The sequence below is a fragment of the Danio rerio genome, chromosome 7, assembly GCF_049306965.1.
Source record: "Danio rerio strain Tuebingen ecotype United States chromosome 7, GRCz12tu, whole genome shotgun sequence".
Classification (NCBI taxonomy): domain Eukaryota; kingdom Metazoa; phylum Chordata; class Actinopteri; order Cypriniformes; family Danionidae; genus Danio; species Danio rerio.
The window spans coordinates 18,121,494-18,142,288 of NC_133182.1; the positions used below are offsets into that span (position 1 = coordinate 18,121,494).

General features: G+C 35.5%; 1 protein-coding gene and 1 long non-coding RNA gene across 4 annotated transcripts in view; both read right to left on the minus strand.

Moving 5' to 3' along the window:
• peli3 (pellino E3 ubiquitin protein ligase family member 3) overlaps positions 1–14,987 on the minus strand; it is a 45,426-nt gene extending 30,439 nt beyond the window's left edge. The window contains exon 1 of the mRNA XM_002662799.8: positions 14,720–14,987. The gene's annotated coding sequence lies outside the window, so the exon portion shown is untranslated. The remainder of the gene's footprint in view (positions 1–14,719) is intronic.
• A 1,586-nt stretch (positions 14,988–16,573) lies between these two features.
• On the minus strand, positions 16,574–20,075 carry LOC137496162 (uncharacterized). 3 transcript variants are annotated; one of them, XR_012383210.1, is made up of 8 exons: positions 19,979–20,075; positions 19,615–19,670; positions 19,023–19,082; positions 18,849–18,919; positions 18,601–18,693; positions 18,112–18,226; positions 17,736–17,847; positions 16,574–16,813 (listed from the first exon to the last, which is right to left on the minus strand). It is a non-coding gene; the product is annotated as an uncharacterized lncRNA (long non-coding RNA). The 3 variants fall into 3 exon arrangements; XR_012383211.1 differs by lacking the exon at positions 18,601–18,693; XR_011016270.2 differs by lacking the exons at positions 18,601–18,693; positions 18,849–18,919.
• Positions 20,076–20,795: the final 720 nt, after the last annotated feature.

Consider the following 20,795-nt stretch of genomic DNA (forward strand, 5'->3'; position numbering starts at 1 on the left):
TGAATGATAATGAAAACACTGCTTTATACCTTACCATGCCACATTTAAAACTAAAAGCTATGGTTTGAATATTTACGACTATTTTATTGTTTATATTTTTATATTTTGTCTACCTCTATATAGAAATAACAGAATGGGTCATCCCGAGTCCCCTCAACAAGGTGTCCCCGGCTCAAGCTCTTTAAAAACGAATGCCTGAACAACAAATAATGTTAAAACTAAAGATGTATCTTGCTTTGTTCTATCGAAATAACTGCACAATCCTGCAAGATGTGTGTACATAAATATACACTTTTGAGTTAATTATATGTATACTTCTTAACTAAACAAAAACGCATTTCAAAATAAAATATATAAAACCTTTGCATGCAAAACCATCAACAGCAACTGGTTGTATGTCCATTTCCTTCTTACAGGCTCCCTTATGCAGCAAATTAATCTGAGATGAGTGCAAACCCTCGCCTTCCCAGGACGCTCACTGGTTCAGGGCTGACGGACAGCACAGATGAGCCAATAGCTGCACTATTATAGCACTGCATGGCTGTGGGTGTGCAATGGTGAGAGGTGGACTGGAGGATGAGGGGGTGAGTAAAAGAGAGAGGGAGGGAAAATGAGAGAGGACAAAAATAGAAATAGCATGGTGGTGCAGGTGATGGAGAGGGGGGGAGAGAAAGACAGAGAGTAAGGAGGACCAGCAGGATGGAGAAGGGCATGTAGTATAGCTGTGCAATATGACAATACAGTATATCATTTAGACAAAATAAACGCTTGTCTTTGTTAGATTGAAGTTAGATTGTTTACAGTAATACTTATTATTTATAATTATAACAATATTTGGGGCAGCACGGAGGCGTAGTGGGTAGCACAATTGCATCACAGCATGAAGGTCGCTGGTTCGAGCCTCGGCTGGGTCAGTTGACATAACTGTGTGGAGTTTGCATGTTCTACCCGTGTTGGCTTGGGTTTCCTCCGCGTCCACCAGTTTCTCTCACAAGTCCAAAAACATGTGGTACAGGTGAATTGGGTAAGCTAAATTGGCCGTAGTGTATGTGTGTGAACAAGTGTGTATGGGTGCTAACCATTGATGGGTTGCAGCGGGAAGGGCATCTGCTGTGCAGAACAAATGCTGGATAAGTTGGCGGTTCATTACTCTGTGGCGACCCCAGATTAATAAAGGGACTTAGGCAAAAAGAAAATGAATGAATGAATGAATAACAATATTTTACAGTATTACTTATATTTATAATATTTAATAGATCACAATATTGCACGCTATTACGAGGATGCAGACAAAAACATGAATAACAGCCTTATGAGAAAGTTGCAATCTAGAAAAGACAATTTAGCATTTTATGTAGCCAATTTTTTTTTATTTTGTTTTTTATGTCAAACCTGTAAATTATGTTTTTGAAAGGTGTTATATTTTATTAGTACCGGGCAAAAATTAATCGCAATTAATCGCATCCAGAATAAAAGTTTGTTTTGAAAAAATATGTGTGTGTACTGTGTTTATTCATAAACTATACACTCACCGGCCACTTTATTAGGTACACCTGTCCAACTGCTCATTAACGCAAATTTCTAATCAGCCAATCACATGGCAGCAACTCAATGCATTTAGGCATGTAGACATGATCAAGACGATCTGCTGCAGTTCAAACCGAGCATCAGAATGGGGAAGAAAGGTAATTTAAGTGACTTTGAACATGGCATGGCTGTTGGTGCCAGACGGTCTGAATATTTCAGAAACTGCTGATCTACAGGGATTTTCACGCACAACCATCTTTATGGTTTACAGAGAATGGTCCGAAAAAGAGAAAATATCCAGTGAGCCGCAGTTCTGTGGGCGCAAATGGCTTCTTGATGCCAGAGGTCAGAGAAAAATACATATTAAATATATACAGTTGGAATCAAAATAATTAAACCCACCTTGAATTATTATTTTATATATATTTCCTAAACAATGTTTAACAGAGCAAGTACATTTTCACAGTATGTCTGATAATATTTTTTCTTCTGAAGAAAGTCTTATTTGTTTGATTTCTTAATTAAAAACCATTTTAAGGTCAAAATTATTAGCCCCTTTAAGCTATATTTTTCGATAGTCTACAGAACAAACCATCATCATACAATAACTTGCCTAACTACCCTAACCTGCCTAGTTAGCCTAATTAACCTAGTTAAGCCTTTAAATGTCACTTTAAGCTGTATAGAAGTGTCTTGAAAAATATCTAGTCAAATGTTATTTACTGTCATCATGGCAAAAATAAAATAAATCAGTTATTAGAGATGACTTATTAAAACTATTATGTTTAAAAATGTGTTGAAACGATCTGCTCTCCGTTAAACAGAAATTGGGGCAAAAAAATAAACAGGGGAGCTAATAATTCAGGGGGTTTAATAATTCTGACTTCAGCTGTACATATTAAACATTTATCGTGATTTTTGTCATATCACCCTAGTAAGAAGCGTTGTAAAACATGTAGAGTGCTAACAAAACAGCCGATCATAGATAACAGAAGATTACTGGAGATCAACAAGCACTGCTAGCGCGAGATTGCATGTGTGCGTGTGCTGAGGTTTGGCAGGGTGATGGATTGCCTGTTCTGCCACGCACTTTCTAATCAGCCCACAACCTGCGGGAGGAAAGAGGGAGCGAGAGAGATATGGGAATGGGAGATCAACAGGAACACTGGGATATGTAAGGACAAGATGCACCATTATGCGATCCATCCAGACACAACAACCGTAGTGCATAATGCATGGCGGTAATAAAAGGACAAGCACCGTCTCTAACGGTCCTCCACACGTTATTGGCCAGCGTATCAATAATTCAGTGGCTTCTAGTGCTTTATTAAAAGACTCGAGTCCCATAGTGCAGGTATACCTCTGATGGCTGTACTCCCTCCATCTCCACTTTTCAGATCACCACTCTCCGCTCTGATGTTCTGTCCTCCTTGCTTACTTGTATCATCTGCCGTCACCTTTTCTACTCATTCCCACAATCCTCTCTGCCTGCTCTGCAGCGGGGTGAGCAAGTACAGCGTGCGAGACCATGCGTATGAGTGTGAGCGGGGTAGACAGAGAGCAAGTCTGCCTCATCTGTCTCTATCAGGAGCCAGATGAAGTGGCTTCTAAATATACACGCACAAGGAAATGATCTCACGAATAACTTATGAGCCGTACTCCAGTGCAGGCTTGCCAAACTTAATTCTTCAATATCTATATCTGCTTTTCAGCAGATCATTAGCTGTTTAGCAAGGTTTTTATTTTGTCTGGGCTGCATTTTTGTGCAGTACGCATCTTGAATGCTTGTACAGCTGCAAAATTTTCTGTCTGCATTGTTGTTCTGCCTGTGGACAATAGTTCTTCTGTTGCTTTAACACATTTGGCATGAGGTTGCTAAGGGAATGTGTAGAAAGAGCAGAGTGTAGTTTTGCAACAATCATATTATCTGCGGGAGTTACTGTAAATAAAGGTGATAGCTTCTCATAAATATAGTCATATGCAATTGTGTATGTATAGTGTTTACACTCTGTTATTGTATTGCATGACTCTCTGGAAAACTGATTGGTCTATAGCAGACATCTGTGGACAAATATATTTGCAAAACAGGAAATTCTCTTGCGCAACTTGTTGGCTTTTGCTCTTTCTTCTCACAATAAAGTACAGTAATAAAAATAGCAATTTGGCACCTAATTTACTCCTTTTTCAAGATTGAATATGTCATTTTTGTCTCCAGAATGTTTCTGTAAAGTTTTAGCTCAAAACACACATCAGGTTATTTATTATAGCCTTCTGAATCTGGGTAATTTGAGCTCGCTCTGTATTGCTCTGATGCATGTAGCCCACATGCAGATAAACAGCACAGTGACAGACAACAATGAAGCCAATCTCCCTTAATACAGTCCACATTAACGTCCACAAACCGGGATTGAATCGTCGTCTTTTATAATTGTACTGATATGCGGCTGTGGTGATGAAGTCACCAGATCTCCCTTACTACAGTACACTTTCCCAACGGTTATTGATATATTTGTTGTTGAGTTAATTTAAGCCTTTCTGCAATGATGAGTCACACACAATGTCGCTATAAAGTTTGTGCACACACACACACACACACACACACACACACACACGTGTAGTTTCACACTGTTTTTGCATGGCAAGTGTGACAGGATACTAGGGCTGTGCAATTAATCGAAAATCCGATTTTGATTATGGCTTCTAACGATTATGAAAAACCATTAATCGAGATAAACGATTATTCCATTATTTACCGCCCCCTGTCCAGTTGTCCTCACTTGTTGCTCTTAAAAGCGTAAAATACCGCATGATTATGTGTGTGCGGCGCGCAGACAGTCAGAAGCATGCGGTCTGCACTTGGTCTCATTCGCACATTGTGATGAGCAGAGAGCACACACATCTAAAGTCATTAACGTGAGCGCTTTAATGTTCAAAAAGGTGTCAAAATGCAGTGTTTAGTGATTATTCATATTAACCCTCATTTTGTAATAAACAAACGAGTTGAGGATCAAAAGACACGTGAAAGCGAAACCATAAAAGTGACAGAGAAGAAAAATATTAGAGGAAATACTGTTAAAATTCCTTGCTCTGTTAAACATCATTTGGGAAATATTTATTTTTTAAAAATTCTCAGGAGTGCTAATAATTTTGACTTCAACTAATAATCGTTTGGAATAATCGTGATTACAATTATGACCAAAATAATGTGATTATGATTTTTCCCAAAATCGAGCAGTCCTAAAGGATACACATAAATATCCACTGCTGTATGAATACCCATTATGTTAATTTACAAAATAAACCTGATATAATGTCCACAAACCAGGATTGAAGCATCTTCTTTTGGAATTGTACTGACAATTACACCGGTTTTATTGTAAACTTATAAGATGATCACAGAGAGCTAAACAGAAACAGCAATCACAGAACCCATTTACACTAGTGCGTTTTAGTGTTAAAACGGCGTTTTAGAATGAAAACGATTCGCGCCCACACTAGCGTTTCACCCAGCGTTTCTGAACAGCTCTCCGTCTACACCACACTGAAAACACTCATCACGTGACCACACACACACACATACTCTGGCATGCGCTGCAGCATATCTACCCAAATGAGAGCTGTGCTCGGGGAGTTCATCAAGGATCTCCCGCTGGATCTAATCTCACTATATTTGTTAAACGTTATATTTAATTCATCTTGCTGTCTTTATCTAACAACATATTCCCGAGTTTGGTCTTTTGAATCTATTACTTGTTCTGAGGTAACGTGTTTTGGCTAAGCGCAAAGAGAAGGTAATAATTAATGTAACCATGTAAATCTTGTATATTGACTGATTGCCTTTATTTCCTATAATGTATAAGCTTATTGTACGTTATACGTGATTATTAACACTGATATTCAGCAAAAAAACGGTGTGTTTCGTATTTTCACTCAAAATGAAAAGGCAGTAATGTTATAGGCTCCGTTTTGTTATGGATACGCATGCAGTGAAGATGACGCTCATATATGCAGCATGACGCCTCAACATTTCTGCTGTCTGTTAAGTTGTTAATATCAAAATGAAAATAGCAGTTCCTCATATCATGTTTTCATTTTATTATTAAGATAAAGTGAAACAACGTAGCCAGGATGAAGTGAATGAGGTTATAAAGTACACTGTTCCCTTTGAAGTTTACCGGACATGTCCTCGGGAGTGTGTTCTCCATATCAAACTTGCAAAGTCTGAACTCACAAGGAGAGAATGCAGGACTGAACTGTGTGTGTAGGCTACTTAATATTGAGGAAAAGCCCCAATCAGAGAGTCGAATGTCGCAGCCCCGCCTCCGTTTTCAGATGTCTCTGTTTTCCCCCATCCACACTGAGACGGAGCAGCAGCGTTTTAGAGTGAAAGCGGCCGTTTCAGCGTTTCCAAAATGCTCTGTTTTCGGCGCTCGAATACTCCGGCGTAGTGTGGATGGATGGCGTAACCATAGCAAAACTATGGTTAAAAAAAAAAAGCTTTTCAAACTAAAACACATTAGTGTAAATGGGGCCACAGTTGCTTTGCGCACGTCCTGCCATGTGGATAAGATTTTACGTGTTACTATGGTGACATGTTAATAGTCTGTCAATCAATTTAGTGGGCGGGGAAACCGCACTCCTATGTCACGTGGGCCTCAGGACTGATGGGATTTGGATCCTATTTTAATGTCAGGAAATAAAAAAAGTGACTTATTGTGTTTCTACTTTCTATCACCCCATATGACTGTGGACACACAATACCTTCACACAGTTCTTTCCAAACAGCTCTCAAAAGTTGATAACTTAAATAAAAGCCTATAACTTAACTTAAGTGATACCCCTTTAAGAGATAGAAACAAAAGAAAATTCTCTTGTCAGTTCTATTCTCTGACCCTCATCTTGTACCAAACATATTTGAGTTTCTTTCTTTCTCATAAACAGAAAATAAGATTTTTATTTTTTTTTTAAAAAAGAGCTGAAAACAGATAGCTATAGACCTCCATAGCATTCCTTTTCCACTATGGATGTAAATGGCTTATAGTATCCAACATGATTTGTAAATTTAAAAAATTAACATTTTTCAGAACAAATGGTGAGTAAAATTGAGTCAACTATTACCATAAAGTTTGTGTAAACTAATGTTTCAAATGATTCTGTGACATTATATAATTTTTCCGACATAAATATAAACACATTTTAGGCAAACATGTTTTTATTGTATATTCACAGTGTCATTATTGCAAAACTCCTTTGAGATTGTGCAGACCGATAGTGTCAGGGGTTCATTTTGCAATAATGACCAACAACACACACACCATGTTAACCCTTTTCAGTTTACAATAACTGTTAGATATTGTTTAAAATGTCTGCAAAGTGACTTCCAGTCAATATTTTTAATATATAACCCTGCTTTTAAAACTTTTTCTATTGTAATATATTACTACACTGTAAAAAAAATTGTTATGACAACATGTTAACTGTTTAGTTAATTGTAACTTATTAAACTAAGTTAATCATGCTCTAACTTAATTTTGTAAGTTACACAAGCTGTTTAAAGTCAGTTTATTATAATAAAAGTTATAATGACTCATGAGGTTAATTTGATTCAGCTTAAAAACTTAAGGCAACCAGTATTTTTTTACAGTGTATATAATATCATTGATGCATAGTTTATGAATGTGAAGCTAAACTATTTACATATATTTTTTGAGTTCTGCTCATTAACTTGGTTTTACAGTGTACACTATACAATATTTAGACAATAAAAATGTTTTAGAAGCTTAGGTATTGGTTTTTGTCTTTACTTGAATGTTTTAGTTCAGCTTACTTGATAATTTTAAGGCAATCGGTTTCCTAATATTTTTCTAGTAATGTGAATACTAATAAGAAGTTAATACAACTAATTATTTTGAGTCAACAGTACAGAAGTTTACTTTATTAAGAAGTTGTAAATACAATACAAGTTGTTAATATTAAACTAATTTCGAAAAAAGCACATTCACATTGACCCAGCTGGCTCACATTAGCAAATCACGATCCTCCAATCAAAGGATCCCAAGTCACTACACACACACACACACACACACACACACACACACACATATATATATATATATATATATATATATATATATATATATATATATATATATCCTTATTTCCTTTCCATAACTATCTTCATCTGGAAGAAACCCTCCTCCTCCCCTTCTTCGGCACGGTGGCCCAGTGACTAGCACTGTTGCCTTGTAGCAAGAATACCAATGACGCCGGGTCCTCGCTAAGCCATCTGGCATTTCTGTGTGGGTTTCCCCTGAGTTCCTCGGTTTCCTCCCAACGTCCAAATATGCTCTTTATCATAAACAAAATAAGCCTTAATCTTTTTCTCAATGTCTTACTCTCAGGAAGTTTATTTTAACCTCAGCAGCGGGGGAGTTTTGAGATCAACCTGAGCTTAATCTACCCTCGTCCTGCGAAAGGCAGGGAGCCCTGGGCCTAAGGATCCCTTAAGCTCAGGGCTCTCTCCCGGGAGAGCATGCCAAACAAGCTATGTATAAATCAAAAGTTAAGTGTGAATTCTTGAAATAGAAATTTTAAGGCAATCAGGTTTCCCAAATTTCTCTAAGTAAGGTCAACGGTATTTACTTTTGACCAGTTTCATGCATCCTTAAGGCTGATTTATACTTCTGCGTCCAGCACAGCCTTCATGTGGTGCTAAAGCCCTCGCTGTAACTGACGCCGATGCTGATGTGCACCTCTCAAAAAATCTAACTACACGTTGCAACGACACACAGCGCAAGCTCTGTGATTGGTCAGCTTGGTAGCAGTGACAAGTGTGGGTGGGACCAAGAGTTGCGAGCTCCTTGGAGCAAGTGTTTACAAGTGTGGAGTCCTGTGAAGGAGCTCCAGGAGGAAACTATTGTTTTGTGTTTACCTTATGATTAAAATTGTTGCACGTCCGCCAGTTCCTGCCTCTGAATGAGCGAGTTTATCTACTTGTTTATTAATGTAGCGTTCAGAAAAAAACTAAATACCTGCGAAGAAACTTGACACAGAGGAACATAAGATAACCCACTGCCAGCTAGCATTTTGGACGTGTTATTACAGAGCAACACAAACAGCACGCAGAAGTATAAATGCATGGCAACGTGCAAGGCAAGCGCCATGGGTCACGCTGATCACTTGACGCAGAAGTATGAACCAGCCTTTAAAGGCATAGTTTACCCAAAAATGAAACTCATTATGTCATTATTCACTCACCCTTTACTTATTTCACACTGTTTTGTGTCACATCCGTCTGTGACCACCTGAGGGCGCTGTAGTGCTCTAGGACTTTGTAGGCGCTACAGTGCCCCAGGAAAAACTACATTTTCATACATGCCCCGCGCACACACCGGAACACCTACACTGACCTGTAATCACATCTGTTTTGTGTTACCGTTGATTATCTGGACTATATATTCTACCATTCCACCTATGTTTGTCATCGCGTTGTTGTCTTCCTGCTCCAAGTAAGTTTGTTCCTGATCTTGCCTTGTAGTTTGCCAAAGTCTAGTTCGTGTTTATCCGTCTTGTTTTGTTGTTGATTTGTTACTTTGTATTTTTTGAGATTTTGTATTTTTGTCACTGTTTTCTGCACTATATGTCTATTAAATCTGCACTTGAATCCACTATCTTTTTGTTCCCGTTTTGCTATTGTTTTGATCACGCTAACGTGACAGTTTTGAGCTTTATTCTGCTGTTAAACAGAAAATAACACTGTAATTTGTAAATTACTGTATTTTACTGTAGCACAGAAATACAGTATATTACTGTATTTAAACGTTGCATTATGAAAATTACAGTATATTTTACAGTAAATAAATACAATACTGTAAATAGACCTATTGAAAGTGAAATGGTGCTGTAAATACAGTATTCTTGCTGATAAACAGTATGTTACTGGTGAACTGCTGCAAATAAGCTACTGTAGATTCTGTTAACCATAAAGATATTATTAAAGGTGAAAACCTGTAGCCTCTGACTTTTTTCCAACTATGGAAATCAAAGGGAATCAGCTTTCATAAAAAAAACACCCTCTGTAACCATTTGAGGTGAGTAAATAATGAGTAATGTTTTATTTTTGGCTGAACTATCCCTTTAAATACAAGTGCTGCTAATAGATAATCTACGAAAACACAATGTACTTTGCATCTTTCAGTGCTTTCATTAACACATTTTAATCATCGCCATATAAATACTTAGGCTAAATTAATATATTTGTCTAGCTCAACATGATGTAAATCACTTGTATAGAGAGCACACTATGTTCTGAGTTCGCTTTATATTATCTGTTGCATTCCCTTATACCAGAATAACAGTATTTGTTTTAGTGAGCTAAATAACTTAGTTCTGCCATAGACTGCAGTCTGCAAGTGGTGCATATTGCATAATTAATGTCAAAACACCTCCTATAACAGTGCATTTCATTATCTGTATATGTGTAAGCCTGCAGTGAGCAGCAGCAGCTTGTTGAATGCACATTATAGCTGTTGTCTGCAGCAGGTGTGTGTATGTGTGTTTGTATGTATGTGTGTTTTTGCGACTCATGATGGAGTGAGTGTCCTACAGTGCTGTCTGACCTCGTTGCTCTTGTCTGGGCAAGCAGTGCAAAGAGCTGCAGCCACCGAAGGCAGAGACTGAGAGAAAGATCGAGAACATGTTGACACCGACTCTCCCCGTTAAAGATATCGTGATTGTGAAACATGATAGTGACCTTCAGAGGCTGCTGGGACCTCCGCAGAAGCTCTATCATTTACACTCTTCCTGCTCTAACAGCACATCAGCATTCACAGATGCGTGTCAGCAAACCCGTAAATGGGTCACCTATGTGACATTGCAAAGATTTTGTGTTTATAATACGAATTAGGGTTTTATCTGTATGCTGATTAACTGCAGAACACAGTGATCTCTGGAGCAGCACTGTGCTTGGAGAAATGCTATGCAAAAATCAATTCAAGTTTATTTGTATATTTCACAATAATTGTTGTTTCAAAGCAGCTTTACAAAATTATTGCATTACAATCAAATTAGGAAAAGTTAAGGTTATTATTAGTTACCATAACTTTATTAGTTACTAATAAGTTCAACTAGTTAACTAGTGACTAGCTTTAAACAGTTAAAGTTGTTTTATATATACAGCTGAAGTCAGAATTATTAGCCCCCCTGTTTATTTTTTCCCCAATTTCTGTTTAATGGAAAGCAGATTTTTTTTTTCAACACATTACTAGACATAATAGTTTTAATAACTCATTTCTAATAACTGTTTTGTTTTATCTTTGCCATGATGACAGTAAATAATATTTGAATGGATATTTTTCAAGACACTTCTATAAAGCTTAAAGTGACATTTAAAGGCTTAACTAGGTTGATTAGGTTAACTAGGCAGGTTAGGGTGATTAGGCAAGTTATTGTATAACTATGGTTTTTTTCTGTAGACTATCGAAAAAAAAAATTGCTTAAAAAGATTAATAATTTTGACCTTAAAATGTTTTTTTTTTTTTTTATGGTTTTAATAATAATAACTGCTTTGATTCCAGCCAAAATAAAACAAATAAAACTTTTTCCAGAAGAAAAAAATATTATCAGTTATACTGTGAAAATGTCCTTGATCTGTTAAACATTATTGGGTAAATATTTAAAAAAATAAAAAAAATTCAAAGAGGGGCTAATAGTTCTGACTTCAACTATATCTACAAAGTTAACCTGCAGTTATATAGCATATAGGTGATGTCCATATTTAATGAAGTGTATCAAAATGTAAAGATGGATGAAGAAATAACCAATTAGAGAGGAACGAATTGGAATATTTGCAAATGTAACCTTTAAGTGTAATAGTACTGATGAAACTAAAAACATGAGCATAGTGGACGATAAACAAAACCACAAGTACCACGAGCAAGCAAGGTCACACTTTACAATAAGGATTCATTAGTTAATGTTAGATATGTATAAGCTATGTATTGTAGAGGTGTAATGATACACCAATGTCTTGATTCGGTATTTTTAGCGGTATTGGGCCCTCTGTACGGTTCGGTTCAGTTCAGTTTGGTTAGCAGGCAGGGCTTGTGCTGTGGTATACTTCCATACTATATAATACACTCAAAACAGTACGAAATCTGAGTAGTATGTCAGAATTAATAATATATTAAAAACAGTATGTGAGAAGTACCTGGATGACCTACTATTTCTAGTGAGATTTTGAAGTATGTGCCCAATGGAGCTATACACCATCCCATGATGCCACACGAGAGAATTCATGATTAGGAGGGAAGCAATGCAACTGATGTGGGTAGGTTACATGATAATGACAGTAATGATGTAGTTTACAAAAAAAAAAAAAATAGGGGTTTAACCCAGGCATCCTGGCCAAATTTGCCCACGGGCTTCTGACCACCTAACCATCCCTATAACATAATTAGTTTCTTTCCACTAATCAGCTGGTGTGTGGTGTGCGGTCTGGCACAATATGGCTGTTTTTTGCGTCATCCAGGTGGATGCTTCACACTGGTGGTGGATGAGGAGATCCCACCCAAAAAAAGATGTATAAAGGCTGATTTATACTTCTGCATTCAGTGATCGGCGTGACCTGCCTTGCATGTAGTTGTTTTATACTTCTGCATGCTGTTTGTGTTTCTCTGCAACAACACTTCCGAAACGCTAGCTGGCAGTAGGTTTTTATGTTCCTCTGTGTCGAGTTTCTTCACGAGTGTTATTATTATTATTATTAGCAGTAGTATGTCCGAGCTCTTTTCATACTACTCACATAAATACTATATAGATCATACTTTTCTAGCGGTCATATAATGTATACAAATTCAAATGTAGTACCTACTCGAGTATTAGGCGATTTTGGATGCAACATAGATTCTCCTCGGTTTGCTCTGAGATTATCGCAATTCGAACTGTAAGGGGCGTACTGCAGTTTTTCCAGTTCGCTTCAGTTTAATATCATTACACCCCTGATCTAATCAAAATGAAAAGCATATAATTTCACTACAACATATAGCTTGTGATGTCATTTCTTGTCTGTTTTTTATGGTCTATATTTATATTTTTGGGTTTGCAGTTTAGTGCATTGTTCAACTGTAAGTTGTTTTTAATTGTGCTTTATAAATAAACTGTGATTAGGATGTATTTATTCACGGGACCAATCAAATCTCTTAGTCTTATTACAACTGAGAAATTTCCTAGATGGTCAATCATTTAAAAATATATATTTTTCTTAATCAGCAAATTCAGCTTATTCATCTTGTTTTACCCAAAAATAATCTACTGTATACTTAACAAGCCAATATCAAGATTTACGGAAGACAAATATGAAGATGTTATGTCTAGATTTTTATAAAAATTATCATCCCATTTTCCTTCTCATGTTCAGAGATGTTTTGCTGGCAGATAAAAGAGTCATCTCAATCAAATCTTTTTTTTCTTAAATATATATAGTGAATAATGTTTGCAAGCAAGTAATGTTTATTGTGTTATAAGTAAATTGAAAAGATGCCCTTTAGACTCTTTATTTACTATAAAAGTATGTCATTTTTAAATGATCTACATGTTAACGGACATTTTAATGATATAATCCTTGATGGCTGCTCATTATTTTAAAATCGTGTATGCTAATTTTACTAATTAGTGAAATTAGTTTCATTGATGCTTTTTCTAATTTGTTAGTTCTTCTAGCAGGTTGTAATCACACAAGAAGCTTTAGTTCAACAATTATTTATAAAAAGAACAAAGCATTCATATAATAATTATAAATATGTATAAATAAATAAATATAAAAACGTGACCCCAGACCACAAAACCAGTCTTACAGTGCATGTGTATATTTTTGGCAATAGCAAAGAATACAATTTTTAATGCCAAAAGTCATTAGAATATTAAGTAAAAATAGGGTTCCATAAAAACATTTAGTAAAAACTGGTCCCTGATGTAAATACATTAAAACGTAATTTATGATTAGTAATTTGCATTACTAATAATTTAATTTCGAAGATTTTAAAGGCAATTTTCTTTATATTTAGATTCTTTTTTGACACGTTAAAAAATTTCAAATAGTTGCGTTTCAGCTAAATATTGTGCCTTCATAACAATCCATGAATGGAAAACACATTTTATTCATCTTTCAGATGATGTATAAATCTCAGTATTAAAAAAAGCATATCCTTATGACTAGTTTTGTTTTCCCAAATTAATTAAAAATAATAATATTAAAGAATAAGTGGCATTCTTTATTTTAAATGTTCACTTAACACCTAATGAGTTACCTTATCCACTTTGTTTTGCAATACAGGTTGATTCCAGGCTCTGTGAATGTCATTTGTTTTTCATGATGTGCTCTATGAATGTTATAGAGATGATTGTACATCATCATAAACTAATGTAAGCAGGATTATATAATGACATGGCTCTATTCTGCACATTTTACTCTCAGACAGCATGACCCGTGGACCAGCCCGTGCTCTCAGACGACAGATTGCAGCGGATTGCGACGCAGAACCGCTCAATCCAAAAGACTCGAATTCTAAAATCCGAATTCAAATTGTACTTTCGACGTAATCGCACAACAGATTTCCCACGCACGCGCACGCAAGACATTCACTCTAGGTGACATATGGAAAGTCGGACCACACTTCTTAATAATAATAATAATAATAATAATAATAATAATAATAATAATAATAATAATAATAATAATAATAATTGTGGCTTTATGAAGGGTCAATAAGTACAACACTTTTATTATTTCGTTTAATATGCATATGAATTTACATTACATAACGTAATCACAGCAAAACACTGATATTCATCAGAATCAACACTGTAATTGAATATAGAACGACATTAATTGAAATGCTCTTATTTATTTATACTGAGCCATATTCACAGCAGCCTGTCAGGCCTGGGAAGTACACGAGGGATTCCACTGAAAATAAATAGGCTGCATTTAATTAATTTCATTGGCTATGCATGTAATATCATTTCAATTATACTTACTATAACGATAATTTACAACACCTTAATCTGATAGAACAAACTGTACAACCCATCTAGATATGGCACCCATATAAGAAGATGAATAATAATTTTAAAAGGGGAACACATTTCAGTGTCACAAGCACCACAAGCAAAAGACAACTATCCAAATACGCACCTGATGATGTTAAAGACCCCTGCCTCGAAAATCCTTGGTTTGTCAATCCCCGTGTGGCCTTAAAATAGGGCGTCGTGCTGTTATTTCACTCGCGGTGTTGAACTGGATGGCACGCGCATCACGTCGTGTGGTTTGCATTGCCACACTCCGTTGTCATCAGTTTCACGGAAGACAGCGCGGATCTTTAATCCAGGAGAAGAGTGTTTTCACAGCCTAGTCCAGACACTCCGTTGTCACGCCCATCTCTCCCTCGCAGTGCTCTGCCGTTAAAGAAATCCGAGAACGGGTTTTGCCCTCGCCCACATCATGCGCCTCTGCGGTTGGTCAGGGTGCCACGACACGCGTAGACCCCGCCCCCGGATGCGAAATCTCGAATCCTAATATGGAATTCTGCTTATTAATATTCATGAGCTTGGTCGTCGCTATTGGACGACGTCAACTGAAGGTTGTTAATATTGAAACACCGCGTTTCGCCATTGGAGGCGTGATTAATATTAATAAGCCAAGCGTAGGCTTCGTGATTTCACCTCAGGATGGCGTTCGTGGGGTTGGCACCGTTAAATACGCGCACGGTGACGCTCGAGCGAGGGATCTGACAGCCCGTGGAATCCTCCGCATTTTACACATTTAGGGATACACACGCACCTGTGGAACAGCAGCAGTCCTTAATCAAAATTAGAATCAGAAAGAGGTGTATTGCCAGGTATGTTCACACACAAGAGGAATTTGTTTTCGTGACAGAGCTCCTACAGTGCAACAGAATTACAGAGACAGGACAAAAACAGATAATAAATATTTTAAAAATAGAAATAAGTAGTGAATGCAAAAATACAAATTGACAAGTGTATGTACAGGTATATTACTATATAGAAGTTTGTATGTGCAGCTGTTATATACATATTGGCATGTAAAGTATGTTGTTAAAAAAGTGTACAGTGCTCAGCATAATTGAGTACACCCCATTTTGAAAATGAATATTGTATTGAATGAATTTATCCATTTCTCAGTGAATATAGGCAATGTATTTTGGTGCATTTAAACACAGATTTATTAGACAGATATATTTATTATAATAACATTTTAGCCATCAAACATATTTAGAAATTGAAAGGTAATAGAATTAAATTCAAGCAAGATATTGCAATAACTACAAAATAAAAAATAACTTTATTATAAGAGGGTTGCACTTATATATGCTGAGCACTGTAAATGTGTATAAAAGGTAGTGATGTTTGTTTCACAATTACTATCATAAAGTGTTCATGAGATGGACTGCCTGAGGGAAGAAGCTGTTTCTGTAACACCTGGAACAGTATCATACTGTATAAACTATTTTATTAACAGCTCTTTTAAAGGGAAAGTTCACCCCAAAAAAATCTGTCATCATTTATTCACCATTTATTTGCTCCAAACCTGTTCGCCTTTCCTTCTTCTGTTAAATACACTGTAAACGATTTCTTGTTAAATTAACAGTAAGTTACTGGCAACAATTATCCAGTAGCTGCTGTATTTCATAAAACAGTAACATTACTGTAATACTAATTACATTAGTATTACATTTACTGTAAAATGTAATACATCATTTTACTGTTGTTGATTTTTACTGTAACACCAATTACAGTAGTGATACACATACTGCAAAACTGAAAACAGTATTTTATTGTACATTTTTACCATGAAGAACTACGGTATTTTAACGTTACTTTCATTATTACTGTATAGTATTTTACAGTTATTAAATGTTATTTTATTTTATTTAATAGTGCTACTTTATAATGGGTAAAAATTTTCAAAAATTGCACAAGTGTTATTTTACCTGTTCAAGAAATACAAGAAAAATAAAGAAACTGAAACTTTAACTTCACAATAAAGGTTTATTGTGTAAACCATGCTAAAACAGTGGCAATAATTCAATATAACAAAGCAACAGAACACTAATAAACAATTGATCATTAAAACCAGTCAACAATTAATGCATCAAAAATTATTACAATTTTAAAAACAGGTGAAAATACTGCTACAAGACAGGAAATGATGAAGGCCAAATGATGTGGAAAGGGACAGTGAAAAAGGGCAGCAGCACTTCTGATGATCCTGCAAAAATGACACGCAAAATCAATCACTGAAGTAAAAACTAATCATCCCTCAAACCATTTAATTCATTCAGAAACGAAACACTGCACTGTTGTTTTTATATATATAAAGATCAGCGGGCATTGTTCTTGAAGATCGCTAGTCAGGTGTCCACACAGGTGTGTAAAAAATAAAGTCTCATCTTAACTTAATGTCCGACTCTGTATAGCTCGAATATCTGATTCCATGATCACACTACTAGTGCTTCCACGGATTTAAGAGGGGTGAACACAGTTCATTCTCACTTTAAGATAGTCATATTTAAAATTAAATAAATAAAAATAATCTAATTTAACGTGACTAATGTTAATTAAATACTTTTAGGCTTTTAACACGTATAAATCCACTTCTAACTTACAGATAAGATTGCGTTAGAGAACATGAAAGCTTTGGGTGATTTTTTAAAATAATGCTAATGATGAGTTACTGATATTTGGTTTGCATAAAACAAAGTAATCACTAAGCATTCATTTTTGGCAAAATCTGCAGAGAGGCTCAGCGACACGAGGAAATGTGTTAAAGTTGAGTAGAGAACTAAAGAGCAGTCTAGCCTACTTCATGAAATGTTTGTGGTAATATTCTGCTGACAATTTATATTACTGTACTTCAATATGCAGCAGTGATGGCATGTCAGCGAGACAAATAAACATTTTATCGAGTCATTTCATACAATTTATTTATTTATTTTTTTTTCATACAAACCCTCTAGTGACATTTCCTCAAACTAAATCATCATAACGTTACTGTGCACAGCATCAGTAAAACGTTGAGAATAATTTAAATACTTAAGTTTTTAAAACAGTCACTGCTGATTAGAAATTAACATTAAAGCTAAGCTTACAGAAATCCTGTATGCATGACAATATAAAGATGTATTACTCACTGATGTCGAAGCACTTCCAGGTCATCAGAGATGTAGACAGGACAGAATATGTGCTATCAAATGAGCTCTTGTGCAGCCTTTGTTGGACATCCAGGTAGTATGTTCACCCACACTGTAAGAAACAAAAACAGAAACAATTTATTAAAATGTGAGGGATAGTAAACATGTTTGGTCTACAGAGAGAAGAAAATGTTTACTTTAAGCATTGATCCTAATGAATCTATTTCTAAACTACATTTAACCTTATCACGGAAACAGCATTTTTGAGCTTTTAGACCAGGGGTGCTCAACCTTGTTTGCTTTAAATTAGAATTAAAACAATAAATCTCTATGTCAAATAAAATACTTCAGATCTAAATAAAGCAGGTGCTTTTACCTAAAGGTTCCTTCCCTCCAGTTAGTTTGGCTGCAGATCCCTCCACATCTGTGCTTTATTCGGTTCTTGTCTTAAGAGTAACTGGTGTCGCATTCCAGGTCCATCACAATCTGGGCTAGAAAGACAATATGACAAAAGACAAGACACATATAAATAAGTCTCAGAATAAAATATTTAAAGGAATAGTTTACTATTTTGCCACTATTTACGTGTTTTAAACTAGTTTGAATTTCTGTTAAACACTAAAGCAGATATTTTGAAGAATGTTAGTAACCAGTAACTATTGACATCCATATTTGAACCAAATTTCTTTAAAAAATATGAGTTTGTGTTCAACGGAACAAATTAAATATATAACTATTTTGAAACAAGTGGAGGATGCCAAAGATGCTATTATTTTCATTTTGGGGTGAACTGTCCCTTCAATTCAAATGTCAAGCAATAGTCATAAAAACTGATGTGTCGCTTGAGGAAAACTAAATCAAGTACCTTCTGTGAACAAGCAGAATCATTATGCCATTGTATTCAGTGATTCTCTTTTACATTTTCCCACTATAAAATGATAGCTTCAACATGCAATTCCTGTTAAGACAAAAATGAATAGCATAAAATAACATATTGAACTAAACTTACAGTTTCCAGGCTGTTTGAAAAAAAAACAAACACATACGCCCAGTAAAATTGCTAATAAACACAAAGACAACAGTTATAGAAAAAAATGTTTGTCTAATATTTACTCAGCACTTGGTAGGCAAATAGCATAGCCGTGGCTGTTTTAACACCAGATTTTTTTTTATCTTAGGAACTGCTGGAAGAAGAAAAAAAGGTTGTACATGAAACTCCTCACAACAAATCTGTGAACAACTTGACATTTAAAAATCTAATCAAAATGAGGAAGACATCAACATTACCTTGAATAATCAAGTGAGGAGTGATTGGTAGCATCAGTTTTTCAACATCAATTACTGTAGCTGAAAAACAGATAAATATAGTAAGAGTAAAATAAGACTTAACATTAATTAATCTAAATCTATGGTACAACCATACCAATCTGTATAAGGTTAAAATACATTTGTACACAAATCATTCCCTGACCCCATCAATTTCTCTTAGAATAGGATGGATATATATATATATATATATATATATATATATATATATATATATATATATATATAGTGATAATGACTTTGGCTTATATCTGTGTACTCAGAACGTACACTCACCTCAGGTACACCTGAACACCAAAAATTAAATGTACAATTAATGACACACTATACATCAAGCTCATTAACATTATTGAGAAATAGACAATTAATATGTATTTTGTTAATATTAAAGTTAGCTTAAAATAATTCAACTGCATTTAATTTTCAGCTCCATTTAATAAAACAGTTAAGACTCATTTCATTATGAGTTTAGTTTAAATAACTGACTTACAGTTGAAAAATTTTACCATAATGATAGCTTAGTCATAATGACTATGTGAAGACCAGAGCTTACCTTAACGGTAAAGGTTTAACTTTTCATAGTGACTTCGCCTTCATCTCAGTGTTGTGCTGAAATAGAGAATGCATTAATGCAGTTACAATAAGTTAAAGTTATGTTTTTTTCAGGTAACTTAACGTATGGTCAAAAACTCACTCAAGATAAACTCACTGTATCTAATACCTCGCAAACACTACAATGACCGCCTGGCGTCTGTTATTTCTTGTTTAAAATACCGTTTGTTAACGGATAGCGTGACATAACATAAGAACCTACAACTAATGTCACTTGGTTAATTCTTTTAAATTACACACACAATACACAGAAATATATACAAAACAATCCTTCAACGGACAGAATTTGACTTTAAAACACTTACCGAGGATGAATTCGCTGGATGAAAGACGACAGGTGAATTTCAAATTAGGAGAGCCGTTGCCTGCATGTCGAGTCGTGTCCGTTCGGTTCTATGAATCGGCTCCTTAGTGAACAGTAAAGAATCGAATCCGCCTAAAACCGATTCCTTGTTGTATATGATACATTACTATTTCGTTATACTGCTTGGCCACACGCATTTATACACTAATTATACACTTATTGCATATTGCTGAGTGTGCTTGTGAACACGTGTGATCAAATAATTCCCGAGCAAACGGTTCAATTCGGTTCAATACGATTCAGAGTCGCTCGAGTGCTGAACCGAACCAGTGCATACGTGATATTGATTACAATATAGTAACATTGTTTTTTATTCATTTTACCAGCGAAATTATTACATATATCTGACCTTGACAATACGAATAAAGTTCGTTCGAAGTGTTTTGAGAATTATATATAAATATATATTTATATATTTTTTCTCCCAGAATTCATTTCACATCAACAAGCAAATGGTAATGGCGGATGAGAAAGCCCAGCTAATATTATAAATATTGCGTTTAATATGTCACGAAATGAAATTTTAACAGTGTTTCATGCGAGAATGTAGTTCTTACAAACTCAAATCTGTGGTTTATTTATAGATATCATGTGTAAATTTCAAGCGTGCTTTGCCGATAGCGGAGATTCTGACCTCCAGGGTGTCCATCATCACTCATGTATCCGGCGAAACGAGGTTATAATCGGCTAGACATGTGAGACTTCCCCCAGTCTTAGATGGCTCTATAAAATGTGTTATGAAATTTAGTTTTAACCGT